The sequence below is a fragment of the Papaver somniferum genome, chromosome 5 (assembly GCF_003573695.1).
Source record: "Papaver somniferum cultivar HN1 chromosome 5, ASM357369v1, whole genome shotgun sequence".
Classification (NCBI taxonomy): Eukaryota; Viridiplantae; Streptophyta; class Magnoliopsida; order Ranunculales; family Papaveraceae; genus Papaver; species Papaver somniferum.
In genome coordinates this window covers 101,505,718-101,521,452 of record NC_039362.1, presented here as the reverse complement: position 1 = coordinate 101,521,452, position 15,735 = coordinate 101,505,718, and the positions used below count along the sequence as shown (strand labels likewise).

At 35.5% G+C, this 15,735-nt stretch overlaps 2 long non-coding RNA genes across 23 annotated transcripts; one reads left to right on the top strand and one right to left on the bottom strand.

Moving 5' to 3' along the window:
* Window positions 1–423: 423 nt before the first annotated feature.
* Window positions 424–4,699, bottom strand: LOC113282324. 5 transcript variants are annotated; one of them, XR_003326784.1, is made up of 8 exons: window positions 4,492–4,699; window positions 3,391–3,688; window positions 3,150–3,200; window positions 2,463–3,040; window positions 1,891–2,000; window positions 1,421–1,521; window positions 877–1,307; window positions 424–694 (listed from the first exon to the last, which is right to left on the bottom strand). It is a non-coding gene; the product is annotated as an uncharacterized LOC113282324 (long non-coding RNA). The 5 variants fall into 5 exon arrangements; XR_003326786.1 differs by having other exon boundaries at window positions 2,860–3,040; XR_003326787.1 differs by having other exon boundaries at window positions 1,897–2,000; window positions 2,860–3,040.
* A 689-nt stretch (window positions 4,700–5,388) lies between these two features.
* LOC113282322 lies at window positions 5,389–13,399 on the top strand. Of its 18 annotated transcripts, XR_003326782.1 has the most exons (7): window positions 5,389–5,671; window positions 5,928–6,467; window positions 7,414–7,490; window positions 8,088–8,129; window positions 8,231–8,543; window positions 8,728–8,846; window positions 10,320–13,399. It is a non-coding gene; the product is annotated as an uncharacterized LOC113282322 (long non-coding RNA). The 18 variants fall into 18 exon arrangements; XR_003326780.1 differs by having other exon boundaries at window positions 8,088–8,543; XR_003326781.1 differs by having other exon boundaries at window positions 5,928–7,490.
* The last annotated feature ends 2,336 nt before the right edge of the window (window positions 13,400–15,735 follow it).

Sequence of the window (15,735 nt, the reverse complement as noted above, 5' to 3'; positions counted from 1 at the left end):
CCTAGGATTTTCAAGTTGATGGGTTTTTAATGGTATCGTTTAATGATAAAGGAGAATATCGAAGAAGAAGAAGTTGGTAATAATTTTTATGAATGGTAAATTAGAAAAATCAGAATTGAAAATTTGTTTGAGATTTGAAATTGCGAGAGGATGAAATATAGGAAAAATAAGGGCGGAAATAGGAAAAACCATATGCAATGCACATTGTCTTCGTACTATTACTAGTATATGACCCGTGCCGTAATGGCCCGGGCTGCTGATTGTTGTTAATATTTAATGTGGCTATATGTGTTTTTTTTTAAGAATTTAATTGGCAAGCAATATTGCTTACCTATATGGCCTGTAAGTCTGCAAGAATCATCAATAGTTTTAAGGTTTAAAATAATGGCATATCGACCATTGCACTTGAAAGTAACACAAAAATTCTTCATTTTCTTTTACTCCACAATCTGCATTACAATATCTTCATTTTAGAACAAAAAAGAATGATTAATATTTTTTATTATCAAAACTTATTGAAACTGCAATAAGTTTTTCTCACATGTAAATGACAGTAAACTCTTCACAAAATCAGCTACAAACTGCTTCTCCTCATGGTAAAGGTTTAACACATGTAGATGCTTCGCCCATGATTCTGGGATCCTTCCAGGTAGTAACACTTCCTGTGTTGTGGTATAAACATACCACAATGACTCTGCAAGACCATACACAATCATTGTTTAGGGCATATCTCATTTACGATTATATTCATAAGAAAATCGTTGTGGTTTCCCTTCACTAATTTGCAATGATAGGACAATATAAAATTATGTAACCAATCAAATCGCAATTTAACCTATTTTGTCAGTTGAATTACCCAAGGTCAGCATTTGTTACCTTATGTCTAAAGATACCATCTGAAATAAACATTCGGCATCTGCTTTCTCGCCAGCCATCCCTGCCTAATATTTGATTGGCTTAGATTCATTTGGACACATACTTTCTCACCAGCCATCCCAGCCTAATTTTTGATTGATCAAGATTCATTTGCAAAAAAGTTAGATCCAAAGCTTATAATATTTCACATTTGAGAACCAAGATCGATCAGTTGTTGGTGTAAGTTATTTTCTTGAAACCAACCAAGGCGTCCAACTGCTACAAACTTGAGGAAGTTGGGGGCTACCTTATTTGCAGAAATATCCACTCTAAATTTTGCTAGAAGATTTTCAGTGATAATCAACGGATTAGTTGCCCTGGAAACTACTTCCACCATTTTATAATAAGAATTTTTTTCAGTTTTTGTCCATGAATGCCATTAGATCTCACACCTGCAATAACTCGGTAAGATTGGAGCCAGAAATAAGTACTCAGCATATGTGAATTCAAGGGAGATAAAGTATAAACTCGACACCTTCTACATATTATATACATTAAGCATTACCTCACGTTTCATGCGCCTATGTAATTTGAACGATGGAGTTGACTGCAGCTCCAAGTATATGCAACACTATTGCATCCTTCTCCACGTAAGGGTTATCTTCTCTACACGAAATAAACACCCCAAACATCAGTATTGAAATTGAATAAGAATAACCTCAACCTAAGCATATAAATAAGTTTACCATGCTCGTTCAGAATTTGTAGCAGTAATGCAACATATCCTCAAAACTTTCCAAAAGAATATTTTGACCACGAATTTATGAAGTTATCCACTATAAAAATCAACATTAAGTTTAAATCTGGATATGGGCAATAGTGCTCTTCCGTTCAAAATTAAACTTAAAGTTTAGACACCAATTGTATTTCATTGAATTGTTTTGCATATATGAGTGAAGATTTAGAGAAGCCATAATGTATTTCATTGAACTGTTTTGCATATATGAGTGAAGATTTAGAGAAGCCATAATGTACCTGTACCTTCCATGTTTTTTGTCGATCAACCCAATAAAAATGAGTTAATGAACCTGGTGGAAATTGAGCATGTAACCTTCACATATGGAGTAAGGCATGTTGTACGAAATCTGCAAAAATAAACCATGGAAATTCTGGAGAATGAGGTATACTGTATCTTTCAGCAAAAAGAATCATAAAATTCCGCGTGCGATCGATGAAGGTAAAACCATAAAAATTGTCTCATATAAACCCAAATATGGTCTGCTTCTCACATAAACCCAAATTTGTGGACTATAACCAAATTTGGTATGGGAATGGCAGTGGTTGGACTAAGCCCAAATATAGTCTGCTTTTCTAGGATTTCGGACCAAATTTAGGCACTGACACATACCATAAGCAAAATTTATGGGGCATATAAGAAAAAAATAAATCAGTTTAGCGACCAAATGGTTACAGTCCAAATTGGAGATTTCCGTTAAATCACAATCCACCAACTATAGTATTAATGCAATGTAGGTTGTGGTATCATTTCTTATACAACATTAATTAAAGAACTATAAAGAGAAAAAACAACATGCACAATGCATAACCTTCCAAAGTTGTTTCAGTGCAGCTCATCCCATTGCAATATCTTTGATATGAGTAAACCATTAACCATGACTGTCCTTGCTGGTAGTATTAGCGAACAAAAATTAAAAATTATACAGTGTTGGGAGATGTGCATTAACATTTGGATCTTTTGAATAAATTTGAACGCATATGGCTGTAAAATGAGAAAGTGGCATTTTGCAGTTGTAGGAATACAGTAATTCCTTGAACCTGAAAGTTCTAGTCGCAATGTTAGGAGAACGATGGTAGAGTGTTGACTATCAAAGAACCTAGATAAACAAAAGTTTACAACTAATAATCTACAAACGTGAAATAGACAAATAAAAACACTTACGGAGGATGCGAAGCTGAGTGTATTCTACGCGCAGGGAGAATTACCTCTGCAGGGGCCTTGTGCAGTAAACCCCAAGGTGACCAAGAAGACCCAGTATTTAATCATATCCGGTAGGATCTGCTCCAAGCTGTAAAAAGGTAGATTCCTCCTCAAGATGAGCGTCCACACATCTATGTTCATGATGCGCCTATTGTCGCGTAAAGTCCCGCCTTTCAATCTACATCACTGAAAGGAACAGTTGGCAACATCAGTAGCTCATAAAACATGGATCAAAAATTTTGGATTACAAATTCAGGTAACCAAAAAAATACAGGACAAATATAGTCTGCTTTACCTATATATCGTGCTCATATATCGTGCCCTGAGATAATCAAGGAGGGAGTACCTGAATACAACATTTGGAACCACCTGAGCTCCGGTGTACATTATGTATTAGCACTATTAGACTATTAGAACTTATCAAGCTATGAGCTCTTTCTTTCTCTCTTTAATTTACTTATATATATATACAACTGCTTCTATGTGATCAAAGAGATTAAAGCAACAATTAGTAAGAGAAGATTTAAATGTGAGACCTTTCTTTATGGGATTTCGACCTGTTTTCCATTCCCAGAGTAGGGAAACTATTTTCAACCTCCAAGAATAGAAAGGCTAGTTCCCATTCGTTCAGGCTTCATTAGTCGTACAAACACGATCATTCATGTAGGTGTAAATTTCGACCATCTCCTTCAAGCACTGCATTTACTCCCTTTCAGTAAACAATAAGACGGAACCATACGGGTCATATGCAATTATAATGAAGTAGTTCCAAAGCAGCAAATCAGAGCTTTACTGTCTTAATGGTGCATGCCACCTGCTTTTGGCCATTATATCCTAGAAAAGAGAGAAAGAAAAGTAATTAGTTCAACCAAAATATCACATATACCCAAGTTTCATAAGTAGTTTACAGATTTTTGAGTTTGAGAATTGTCGAAATTAGCTCTCAAGAGGATAAAATAATTGTAATGTCAAATGAATAATCTTACATCACAGATGAATAAGCTCATGGCCCAGAGTAAAGAATATTACCTTTTTTAAGAAGGGTTTTCTCACATCTCACAAAACAAAAAATTCACATGTGCAGTGTTTGTAAACCCAAAATCATAAAGATCACTTTAGCATTTTTAGCTAGCTACAACTACAATAAAGAGTAAGACCGATGGCATTACCTGCAACTACAAAAAGAGTAAGACCGACAAATTTAGCTAGCTTTGTGACCTATTTTAAGGGGAACTCTGTGGTGTTTGCATTTTTACAGAACGCGGAATGGATATCGGTAGATTGGTTGGTTTCTAAAACATTAAGCTCTTTAGCTAAACCAACTACTGCTAGATTGGTTCTGTCCTTAGCTGTGCGTTTTGGTTGTATATTCTTCGAATGTACCTAACCAATGCTTTGGTATCAGTCACAATTAAAAAGCATTTGAACAAAGTCAGAATCAGAATTCAAATCGAAGAAACTGAGCAAATACATGATATGCATTAACAAAGTCAGTCACACCCGAATAAAAAAAAAAGTCAGTCACACCGAGCAAAATAAAATAAATCAACAAAGTCAGTCGCAATGCAAAATCAATTGAAAATACAAATTCATCAAACACAAATTTAAAGAAGAATTAAATTGGAGATAGTACTGACCTAATAGTCGTGAGAGAGTATGCGAATGAAAGAAATGGAGAAACATGGGAAGATGATAACCTCTGTCGAGGTTTATGTAGCTCTTCTAACGTAACGCATCAAATTGATTACCCGGTTATGAATCAAAGGGATTGAATGGCGTAAATAACGTCGTTGTTAATGGAGGAGAACAGTTCGAGGAAGAGCTCTAATTTACTTCTGTAACGGAAGAGGGGATTAAGCGCAAGAAGAGGCCTGGGACGTCAGATTAGGCCTTAAAAAAGGGTTCATTCTAAGCCACGATTTATCTTTTGTACTTTTAGAGGAATGGCGGCCGTCGATCGGAGAAAAACGCCTATTCACGACCATTAAATTGGGCAACAATCATTTGTTTTTGCAAGATAGATGCATTGGTAAACTGACCGCATCACTGTGCACTCTGATTGGTCACTTGATCACTACGCACTCGCAACTGAACATCACATTACCCAACAATTATCATGTATCAGAATAGAAGCATTAATGTATATGTAGCGTTAAAATAGTGACACTCGATTTCTTCTTGATAATTTTTAGCTCGCTGTCAAAGCAAAATCACGAAGTCAAATAAATTCCATTATCAGTGGTCAAATAAGTTCCATCAAACCATACTGATCCCATCATATAGTTAACATCTCACAGTGATAAAGTTATTGGTGATCATAGTTATAAAAAAAAGGTGGTGTTTAACTCCTTCATCAAAGAGTCAATCATGGACAGGATTTACCGAAAATTGTCATCCGGCGGTCGGGATCATTCGGATCGAATTTGACTTGGACGGCTGGGAATGATAGTTGTGTTTTACCAACATCAGCTCTGAATTTTACCATATATACATCAGCTCTGAATTTTAGCATATAACTTTTCGTTTCCAAAACTCTGTCTATTGATTTCGAATAATTCTTCGTCTCCTTCACTGAATCTCAACAACAACAATTCCTGCCGAAGGTGTATGTTCGTCTCTCTGAAGAATAGATATGAGAAGATAGATTAATTCTAGGCTTTGTTCTTTTAATCTTATTGAGAAACCTAGCTCTAATCTTTTTCGCCACCATCAACAATAATCGATCACTGCAATTCGACAGAATCCACAATTCACGCAGATTTTCTTTCCGTACTCTAATTTTGGATTCAATTCTTTTCAGATTAATAATTGACTCAGGTAATTGTTTATCTTCATCGACGATTCGTTATTTTACTTGATTTTGAATCCGATGAAAATTGGACATTTGGGTGATTTGTTTTTTGAAATTCTGAGTTACTGATGCCCCGTATTTAATTTTGTCTCTTCATATTGATTTCCAATTGATGTTGAATAACTCAGCGGTGGTCGATGTTTCATATAATTTTTAGCTTTTCTCCTGTTCTTAATTCTTCCATTTAATCTCACTGTATTATACTTTGGCATCAATTTATAGGTACTGTTATACTTTGGCTGTAGCAGCACCATGACAGCTTGATTTTGCTCGGTCTCCTTCTTCGGGCTCTTGAAGCATGGATTGTCTCGAGAAATTGGAATAGATTGGTGATGGTGAAGGCAAAAATGGGTGAGTCTAATTTTTTGGTGAAGGCAAACATGGGTAAGTCTAATATTTTTTTGTTAATTTTGTTATGAACTGACAAAGTGTTTGAATAAATGCCATAGCTTAACATTTAAATTTGCTTCTTTTGATTTAAAAAATATCGGCCACTATATTGTGCTGCCCTTTTCTTCTCCATGATACATTCTTTGTCAGCAGATGCATGCACATGGCAGCAAAAGGGACAATCTTGGATGCACTTTGTGTTGGTTCGTATTGGTTACATTTCTATGATGATGTTAAAATTAAGAATGCCATCCATATCGATGAAAAAAATATTAAGCGTTATTCTTGCGACAACATATGCTTCATCGTGCTTCTATTTTCTTATCATCTGAAGCTGAGACAGAGTGTGTTGTATTGTGCAAAAGTGGCAAGGTATGCATTTTTTGAGGGATTTTAACTCAATGCTGTTAGTGTATGTTACTCACATTGCAGGTAGTTTAAGTAATCACTAAGGATTTATTGTCATGATGTGAGTCTCATTGGTTTGCAAATTATTGGTGGTTATAATTTGTCCTGATTTTTTTTTGTTAAGCCAATTAGCTCAATTGATTTGCCGCGATTGAAAATAGGTTTTCCCTTGAGGATTTAAAGAGCGGCAAAAGGGAACTACTGGTAGTTTGTTGGTGGTTTGGTTTGTAAGAGTAGTAAGATTAATATCTGCATTTGTACCAGCATTTGAAGATTAGAGAAGTACTGATCCAGTCACAAGTATTTTAGACATAAGGCTTCAGATTTTTATGGCTAAATCTTTAGATGACTTTGACACTTGATGGTCAAAACAGAATCTACAAATCTGATAGAATGTTGTGTATTATGTTTTCAATCTAGGGCTACACCATATGATCCTCTTCTTAACTGGCCTTTTCGACATTATAGACGCCACTCACCAAGACTTCCCACAGCCAAATTGGGAATCCAAGTAGTGCAGCTTCTGATTTCACTTAATCGAAGGAGCATGATTAATATCTTCATACCTGCTGTAAACGATATGGCTTCAATGTTTACGCTATGTCGAAATAATGATACCCACTGAATATGCCCAATGTTCTCATCACTGAAGCTTGGAAAAATTATAATCAAATCATTGACTAGCAACACAGGCTCATCATGTTTCATTTTGGAATTGTTGGTTGGACAATTATGAGAAGTGTCAAATAAGTCTGACAATGCGAAACTTTTGTTGTTTAAGGATAGTAGGATGCGACATCAACGTGATTTTGATATTTGCATGCCATAGTCTGTGTTTTTTAACGTGATTGTTGCTTCATGTAATCTTATGGTTAAAATTTTGTGGCGGTTGTATTTCGCTATTCTTCAGGATATGAGAATATGGCCATCTAAGTGTGCTGATCTTTTGGTTTGGATTTGCTCTTGAGGACTTTTTGATCTAAAAAGGTGAGATATTCTCATGTAGTACCCATTTCTCCTTTCTATTAGTTTAACTCTGGCGGAGATACCATTTTGGTTTCATCTTGATAGAGACACTTAGAAAGAGACTTGAAAAGTTATCCCGATTAAATACTATAATTTGGCAATTGGTTGGTGTAGGATCACATATATATCTTTTGTACCTTCTGATTTGCAACCTAGATGAAAATAAATACGAATCATACTACACTCTAGCGATGACTAACTGAATGTCGCAACCTAGATGAAAATAAATACGAATCATACTACACTCTAGCGACAACTAACTGAATGTATTAGAGCAACAACATCGAAAAAGGGTCACTTGGAGCACTTACCTGTCGTCATTACAAAGAAGTACTGTTGAGTGAGAGGTACGTTTGATCATTTAGTTAAGTGATACTTTGAAGAAATTAAAGTATCATCATCGCTGTCTTGAAAAATCCATCCAGATTCCAGGAGATGCCTGAATGGTTGATTTGTTTTAAAAGGTTTCAACTTTGCTAGAAACAACTATATATGAAAGCATGTTCTTTTTATGTGTTCCGTTCCGACGACACTTATACCCACTGCTCAACGATACAGATCTACATGATCAAAATGTGAGAATATGACGCAATTCCGGCGGTAATCTCTCATGCCTTAGCATTTGTGACTAATTTTTGCTTATTTCTTTTTACACTCTTTTTACCTGCTAATGTTTATATGCGTCAGTATTTTCTATACAGACTAATACATCACATACACCATTATATAAAACTCCAGTGGTTGCAATTTAATGAATCATAGAGATCTACATACTGGTGACCGGCCGGACTGCTAATCTTAATTTTATATTCGAGTTGAATGCTTTTGGACAAGACAGGTACGAATCTTATCTCTAGGAGACTGAGAAGCAGGCCTACGTGTGACATGTGATGTCCTCTTTGGTTTCTCTGTGAAGCTTAATTGAATGTACACTGACACCCAGCAGAATTTCCCTGGAAAGTCAAACAGAATCATGTGTTTCGCAGTTACACGCTTGAAGCACCTTGCAGTCAGGTTGGTGTTCGATTATGTTGCATAGTTCGTTTCATAGTTTCTCTTACTGCTTGAAGATTTCACTGGATTCTTTTTCACTTTTCAGTTTGCTTGCTTGAGCATTTAAGCAGTGCTTTTTTGTGTTTTTGATATTGAAGTCTCTGTTTGCGAATCTTTGTACTAATTATCATGTGTTGGTTTTTAGTGCTCCAGCATTGTCTTTCAAGAGGGACAGCTAAATCAACTCTTCCAACTGTAGCAATTTTCAGTTTTGTTGGTTCTGTAAGGGGTCGGGAAGACTCAGATTTAATGTGGCTCTAAATGGTAACAATTTTCTTGGTCTTCTTAATTTTTCAGGATCTTCTCATCCTATTATTGTAAAAATAATATTTCAGAATTATGTCTACCTAGGAAACCGTAGAAAGAATGAATAAGAAGAAAATATTATATTTATCATTAGTGTCATTCGAAGCTTTCTTGATCTTTCAGAACACATCCATGACAGTGCATTCAGACATATTTCAGTCACTCGAGGTCACCTGTTATATATATTCCACCGACCAATAAAGTGAAGTAGATGTATAGTCTCAATGGTTTGGTACTTTGGTACTTTGTACTCATATTATATTTGTTATGATTATACTTTATGTGTTACTAAGATGGGTTTAAAGAAGCGTATAGCTCTGATATATAGGGCTCTTGATTCCAATTCAATGAAGCAACATACTTCAATGCTTAGATTGTCTGTTGTTGTACAAGTGTCGACATAGTTGCTACTACTTGCATATCAAACAAAATGGACTGAGGAGTTTCGTAGGATACAATACTTCATTCATGTTTTTTGAGGTATGTGCATGAAGTTACCCAAGTGTCGACATAGTTGCTATATGTTATTGTACAAGTGTGCTTAGACAACCTGTTGATTAAATGCCTTGAACCTTACAACCTTATTTTCCTGAAGTTTTTTGTGTTTGTATTTACATTTTACAAAGATTTGAGGTATATTAACAACTTCAACTGACGTTGTTAAGCCAGAGTAGTAATCAGGAAGAGGAAACTGCCACTATTCTGGTTTACACATAATGATTTACAACTTACGAGCTTATGAACATAAAAGAATGAGAAAAAGAGTTTTCTGGCATACTATTGTTCCTTATATGAATGAAATGTGAAATTGAGTTAAATGATGGAGATGAAGCTTTGTTGCTCAATTTTCTAGGTTAGTCATGGGTTTCATCAATTCTTAAACAATATTAATGATTTTTATTTTTATCGTATACACATACGAGCTAACTAGATAACATGACTTTCAATATTATAATTTCTGGCAAATGATCTTAGGTTTTTTGGCTAATTTTTCTTGAGAGTATCTATAACACAAACATAACTTACAATATCTTTCAAGTAATGGTCGCATATAAAAAACCACGGTGCACATTATTAATCTCGGCATACAAATGTTGACACAATTTTTAATGGCAGAGCTTTGATATACAAGCACCAAAGGTTTATATGCTACTTATCTGATATTTTCTTCACTAATCATAATTATAGAATAACAAGAAAATTTGAGAAGGTACGAGAGTACTCCTTTGAATTAACATATTGAATCAATCAAGCATGTTCGTAGAGCTTTCCTGGGATAAACGGCTTAACGAAGAAGAGGCAAACACTTAATTTAAAAAAAAAAAAAAAAAAAAAAAAAAAAAAAAAAGACTCCAAGTAAGGATTTTAAAAAATGATCATAATACTGATTTTGAGTAAAGTTATGTAATCTCGCTTTTATTGTTAATGTAGGATGTAGATAAAAAGGATGATACTGAAGACAAAGGTGGTCTAATAGTTATGAATGTGTAGCTGTTGGAGACGTTTCTCTCGGTCCTGTGATTATGAAAGCGATTCTAGACAACATGCTTCTGATAGTGTGAGCTCCTTACAGGGATGGGGATGGTGTAAGCGATAGCAACAATAATTCAGGTTAAGATGTCACTACTATTCTGGAAACGACAGTTTTTCATCTAGCTAATTTTGTTTTTTATTTATCGATTTAGTTGTACTTTTCTCATGCACTGCTACAGCAATAACTTTTTGTAGATAATTTACGGAATAATTGATCACCATGTTTTTGTTTATGTCAGGATCCAAAATTCTCAGAATTGATGTAAGCTCATGTTAATGAACTTTAGCAAGATAGTGTAAGTTAGCAATCATACCTTTTCTGTTTTGCAAGCGTCCACTTCCACGAGATGCACTTAGACTTGAGGAGTTTAGCTGACTCCAATTTACGGTGTATCTTGCCTCTTAGTCAAGTACAATCATCCTCAATGTACATTGATTGCAGCCCTCACTATTTGTGCAAGCTAAAAACTAGAGAAGATACTTCTATTTACATGAGAGAAGACACTTCTAATCTAAATATTAGTCAGTTCACTGTCGACATTCCAAACAGGTGGAAGTGTGAATTCAGTATGCTCCAACCATGCATGGGACCTAAGAGTTTTGTGTATTTTTGAGGCCAAACATCCTGCAGTGTTAATACTTTAGGGCCTATTTTCGATGATATCAGTGGTCACGGTGTATAGGTGTGACTATCTTGAGCATTGTTTTTCAAGGTGCCATCATCAAAAATTCCATAAATGCGATATAAATGCATGGGGAATTGTTTGATGTTAGTTCAGTGTTGTTTTTCTTTTACTATTTTTTAGGCGAAAATATTCTTTGCAGAAAACACTTATCGAGCAGAGACATGATGAGGCTTTCTGAGAAAAATATTTAACAAGGTTTTAATACTTTTTTCTCCTATACTCATTGTATGTATTACTCTTAAGTAGTAATCCAGCTTTCTGTTGACTAAAGTTTCTTATAAGGTTGTCTTCCCCTGTTCCTAGACAAGAACCATGAACAAAAGATGGAGAGGAACCTTTTTTGTCAAATCATCCTATGTTGATAATGTCATCCTATGAGACAATGCCATTAATGTTCTTTGTCTGATAAACCCATATTCTTTGTTTTGGCCATCCATCGCTTTTATGTTTGCAGCAGAGTCTCATATTATAAGTATGACTCTTCTTTTTCTCATATCATAGATTAGGTGTATTCTGAAAAGTACACAACAACATCTTTAACAATGTTTTTAGATTTCAGATAAATCTTTTCAGATTTCAGATTAATCTTCTGAGGGTGAATGATGTTGCAATCTATGAGGTTAACACCCGAAACAGATGATTATGCAATGAGGTTTGTAGGACATTCCTCTGATCTAAATTTACAAGGACTTGCAATTTTCCAGGTATGTTGTGCTAAATAATTTTGTTACTAAAAATTAAAATGCTCCATTGATTTTAGTACTGGTAAACTTTTGCGTAGATTTAGTTGTCTTTTTCTATTTTTTTTGGCTAAAACTGCGGATATTGAAACTTCAGGTGTTTAATTATTTTAAGCTGATTTAATAATTAAACTTCAGGTGTTTAATTATTTTTTATCTGTAAGCATATGTTGTTGGCTTCATCCTAATCTTTATTGATTTAATAGTTCCAAGACATTTGAAGTGCAACAAGTGTTGCACACTTGCACTATGGTCTTGATTGGGTATTACTTGATATTATATCCCAATATCCCATGTTTTTTGGAAATGGTATCTGCTGTATTTGCTCAAATGGAAGAGCACGTGGTTTTCAACCATGTAGTTGTGGGTTCGACTCCCATAGATGGCATTCTTACTTGGGTTGGTTGGGCAGGTTAACAGTGATTTCATTGTTTGGTCGGTTGGAGAAGATTTTCAGAAGGATTCTCTCTGATTATCTCTCGAAGGGTAAACCTTCAGGTGACTGCTAAGATTGTTTCAACGGGATAACAGAGTAACTGAAAGGATATCCTAGCTTTGTTTCAGCGAAAAAATAGTTTTGATTTTTCAGTTGGGGATTTCTTAACTAAATAAATTATTTTTATCGTCTCTTTTTTCATTAGCATTGATTTGTTAATTCTGATGTTAATTTAATTCTCAATTTTTGTCCTTTTTGGGGTTTCTTGGAGCGTTGCAGTATTGAGAATGTGATTTGTGCTGCATGAGTCATTAAGGATTTCCTTTATATACAAATATTGGACAAAGTCCATCCCTTCTGGAGGTAAGTCATAAGAATATATTGTGGAGTCACCTTGGTTGGTAGGTATCCTAAATGACTACTGAATTAGTTACCAATATCATGTAGCTTTTAATAAGCACTCGCAGTATAAATTTCAAATAAATGAGAATAGGAGGTAACTAGCTTGAGACCAGTTTTGGAGAAAAACGATGAAATTCCATGAGAAATTATTTATTACGAAATCCATATAAGAAACTAGATGAGTATTCATGATTTCATATTTGATTATTTGGTTGTTTGTGATGCTTGGGTCATTAGGTTTATCAGTCGATCGGTTTTTTCTTGAGGTTGTGGCGAATGGAGTAATTTCTATACTCAGTTCACTTGGTGCAGGAAAGTATCCACCTGAGTTTGTTCTGGATAATCATTTGAACATAGTAAATATGGCTCAACCGTGGATTTCTGAAAGTTGATGCTAGCTGTGGTGAGTTTTGTCTAAATTAATTCCGAGGATGGTACCCAAGAAACCATGTGATTCGGGAAACTCCAGTGTTGGTATATGATTGCCAGCGTATTAGAGTCTCCGGTATTACGCCGTTCCATTATTGTTCAATGTAGCTGAGTAAAAGGTCCCTGAGATAAATCTGCTTATTTGGATCTATTCATATGCTGTTGCTTAATTTCAAACCGTATGGACTGTTTATATGATTGGTTCATCCACCTGGGCTTTTGGTCATCCGTTCTCTTGAAAATTTATGTTTGGTTTATTTAGATTAGACAAGTGCTAATTTTGAAGTTCTTTGGTTTTTTTACAACTCTTGCTTGGTGTAGAAAGAAGATCCAGCGATATTGCAGTTGTCTCTTTTTTGACTTGATATTGCATGCCTCAATTTCACCAGGCAATTACCATATAATAGGTAGCTGGTACCTAATCATACTGGGTTCTGAACCATCACCAGTGAATTTAAATGAGATTTGTGGAGGCTGATTCTGGAAGAAAACGAGTAGATGATCGGAGGAGTGAAGAGCGTAGATGCATTCCTCTTTTCGACTGGCTCATGTACATAGCTGCGTTATTTCTAACCTGCTCATCAATGACTAGATTTTTCATTAAATAGTTATTGCAAACTGCAGTCGACAAGTTCAAGACTAATCAACCAAATCCAAAAAAATTATCATAATGGACGTGTCCCAATTATACCTTCTTCCTAATTGACAGCGTCCAATGTTACCCTCCTTCTCTCTTACAAGAGTCAAAAAAAGTGTTAGCCAAAAAAGTGTTAGGCTTATTTCCTGGAAGTGTTAGGGTTATTTCATGTAATTTTTGTTTTTGTTTTTCAACCTCCACAAAACCACACTTCCTCTAGGCGTTATTACAGAAAGCTTATTGAGTGAGATAAAAAGAAAAACCCGGAATTTTGTTTTTATTGTTTGATTAAAAAAAAATCCGGAAAAAAGAGAGGGTAATATTACTATTCATGCTGACCGATTACGATAATTTTGTAATCAATTAATATGGGCTCTTTCTTGAGAATTACGAGGAATGTAGTTGCCGGCCCATAGTGCGTAAGGATGTAGTTGAATTATTTAAACAACTAGATTGGTATGGTCTAAATTGATATCCTAATTAGTAACCAGCTTCCTGACCCTTAATTGATAAACCGGCCATCTTTTTCCTACCTTATATAAAGTGGTCATTCTGTTAGATTTTAGGTCCGGACCCACTATATTGGTCCAAAGCCATTGAAAAAGTCAAAACCGTGTGAATCATTACTTAACTACCCTTCTTGATTTTCTAGCAAGTCTTATCTTTAAGAGAAGAAGGAGAAAGAGTCGCTCAGGGGACGGTCATGGTTGGTATTCTGTTGCCATTTTTACTGCTCAGCTCGGAGAACCAGATGATATTACAAACACCACCATTCTCGACTTGAATTTCTGCCGTTGTGGTGATGGAACTTCGTCTTCTCCGGTGATGGAACTTCGTCTTCTCCGGGATGATGAACAGGTAATGGAAATATAAGAGGCCATCACAAAATAAATGGGGATTATTCTAATTAATGTGTTTGATCATTTATTTGCGTTAATTAGAGGTATGGGTAGGAAGCAATCAAGTTAAATTGCATGTATTGATGTTTGATTTTGGGGATTGAAAATTTAGGGTTCTTAAAAAACTAGACCTAATGTCCGTCTTATGCTTTTTAGGGTTCGGATCTGTTTGTATTTCGTGTTGGATTAGATATCTAATAACTTGGGTTTATCAATTTGTAATGGTGGTGTGTTACTACTGTGACAATTTAATTTGTTTGTTATGGGAGAATCATAAACAAGTCTTGCTGGTTAATTTTGAAGTGTTTGTGAATTGTTGATTTGTCAATGGTTGGATTGTTGTTTTTCCTTTCAATTCGTGATGACATTAGTCTGTCTCCTCTATGTTTTGTTTAGAACTAGTTGACCATACTGTACATGGTGGATTTTCGACAAAGGATAGAATTGTAAAACTATACTCAATATTCGGCAACCGGATGAATATTGAGGCTCATGTCTCTCATCAAAGCATGAAAGCTCATGCCATAAAATCTCTGACTGAGAAGGCTGTCTCTCAGAGTACATGTAGATGTGTAGTCTCTCAGCTGAGGCCACGGCACATCTCATGAATACTGAGCAATTTCAGTAATTACTTCGGATCCGCCAATCGGATGAGTATCGAGACTCATGTCTCTATGCATGAAAGATCATGCCACCTCTGATGGAGAAAGTCTCTCAGAGAAGATGTAGATGTGTAGTCTCTCAGCTGAGGCCACGGCACATCTCATACTGTATAGAATCGAAAGATTGGGCGGCTCCTAGACAGCATGTCTGCTAGTATAGAGCGACAACGTCTTCGGGATGTAACCAAGTTTTCCCCGACTATGCAAGAGGAATATGACACTCCAACAAGTTCATATTGCTCAACCCTCAGATAATTAATGCTCTTAGACAGGAAGCCCTTCTAGTATAGAGCCAGCAATTAATTATCTTAAATCGTCTGAATATCCAGCAGTATTCTACGAGCCATCTCCTGAATATCCAGCAATATTCTACGAGTCGTCAATCAATCGCCCGAATATCCGGCAATATTCTACGATTCCTCG